At 34.2% G+C, this 2,151-nt stretch overlaps 1 long non-coding RNA gene across 1 annotated transcript; it reads left to right on the plus strand.

The window, feature by feature from the left end:
- Positions 1 to 424: 424 nt before the first annotated feature.
- LOC113099144 (uncharacterized) lies at positions 425 to 1,511 on the plus strand. Its single transcript, XR_003289306.1, has 3 exons — positions 425 to 534; positions 714 to 826; positions 1,081 to 1,511. It is a non-coding gene; the product is annotated as an uncharacterized LOC113099144 (long non-coding RNA).
- Positions 1,512 to 2,151: the final 640 nt, after the last annotated feature.

Here is a 2,151-nt window from a genome sequence, read left to right on the forward strand (position 1 = left end):
TAAGTGCTGCTGGCACCTCCCCAGTTGACAAAGAGTCATTTATTATAGCAAGAACTGAGGGACATAAAGGTCCAAAACAGGATTTAAACAGGCTACCAGGCATGTGATCAAGTATGCAAGTGGTAGCTTTCATACCACTTGCATGTTCTTTTCTTAACTCTCAAAAACAACTATTGACTTTTTAAATGATATGTTCTCCATATGTGTTTGTTTCTGTGACAGTTGGTGTGAAGGCAGTATCAGTGATGGAGAGAGAGCCTGTCAATCTAGATACTGGTGTTCTTGAAATACAGGGATATGATCTGATAATGTGGAAGACTGAAGGTAATATTGTGGCTGAAGTCAATAAAGGTAACAATCTGTTTGGACCTAAAGAATTAGAGGATTTGAGATTCAGTGGTAGACTTCATCTTCATCGTGAAACTGGAGATCTCACTATCAGTGACTCCAAAACTGCAGACTCAGGAGATTTTCATCTACACATGAGCAACAGTGAATACACCTTACAGAGGACCATCAGAGTTATTGTCAAAAGTGAGTAGATCAAAGATTATTTGCAGAAATTCTAATTATGAACAGGTTGTAATGGGAAAATAAATATATTGGTTAACTTTTAACTCTGCGAAAGCTATACCTTTATATATATATATATATATATATATATATATATATATATATATATATATGATGACTCTCTCTCTTTATCATTACAGCTCCACCTCAGTCAGGTGCTCCTTCAGGGATATATGGTGCTGGTGTTGGTCTGGTAGTTTGGGCTGTAACTGTGTTTTTTGCTGAAAGATTTGTAGTCAACGGAATCAAAGGTGTAAGTATTACATTCAGCTCATACAGTAAGAGCTAAACTATTTGTTTCTACATTGTAGCTGAGAAAGTTTCTGTTTTAAATTTAAGTATAATTACTGTTGAAAGGAAAACAGTTGATTGATTTCCCTATTTTAAGTGTAGTGAAGAAGAACGTAAGTGCAAGGGAACCTATAATTAATATTAAAACTATTATATATTTATTGCTATTTTCTTATTGTTTATTATTTTTACGGTGATTCTGTGTTTTTATAACAGGTTTCAGTGAAAATAAAGTGAATCACTCTCAGGAACAGCATAAAAAGTGAAGAAAAACAGCCATTCACAATCACTGTACCAAATAAATTTGGGCTTTGCATGACATGCTAATCGGTTTAATTTGTTTGTTTTATGGATATATTTTGACATAAATCTTGCATTTTTGTCTCGTGCTTGACCACAAGAACAAAAGGGGAAACTGAAAATGCATTAACCTGAAATGTTCAAATCACAAAACCATTAATTTTTTCAGTTAAATATAAAATAAATCAACACATGCCAAAATATTTCACTTGTTAAACAGAAGAGTTTGGCTGCTTGAAATTGGTGTTTTAGTGTTTTTTGGGATGCCATCAATGTGGAAGTTTATGTTCATCTGTTGGGTTATACAGATCTATGTACAAAAACACAATAAAGCCAATCAAACTTGATAAAACAGACTATTTCATGGTGCCAGAGTGAATAGTGTGCATTGAATGTAAATAACTTAAATTGCACAAGGCATAAAGAAAGATCAGGCGAGATGTTAACATGTCTTAAAATGGCTCATTTGCCCATTGAAAATGTTTTTTTCACTGACTCTATCTCATCTATTTCAACACCAAAATAAATAAATAAAATACATAAATAAATAAATAATAATCTGATAATACACATAAAAAATCAATGTAGTTAAAAGTCACAATATAAACACAGAAAATTAAAAGAGATAACAAGTAAAGAAGACAATGGTACCTTCTCTGGGAACTGATTTTCCAGTACTCTTGATTCTCCATTTTCAGTTTACTTCGAGTTCTTTGCATGATATAAAACAGTGAAACATCTCAAAAGTGGTATTTTTTATTTTGTTCAGTGTAGATAGCCAGTGTAGAACCGGATCTCTGTTTGTGTCATGGCATCACCTGCCTCACCAGCCTCCAACACTCATTCACAATGACCTGATCAGTAATCACGGACACCTGCATCCACTTACCACACCATTCAAAACACACTCACCTCATTCACTCGCCGGCTGGTTTCAAGGTTACAAGCTTCTCAGCGTGGCTCCCTTGCCTATATGTCAGCCTGTTG

The sequence above is a fragment of the Carassius auratus genome, unplaced genomic scaffold (assembly GCF_003368295.1).
Source record: "Carassius auratus strain Wakin unplaced genomic scaffold, ASM336829v1 scaf_tig00216865, whole genome shotgun sequence".
Classification (NCBI taxonomy): Eukaryota; Metazoa; Chordata; class Actinopteri; order Cypriniformes; family Cyprinidae; genus Carassius; species Carassius auratus.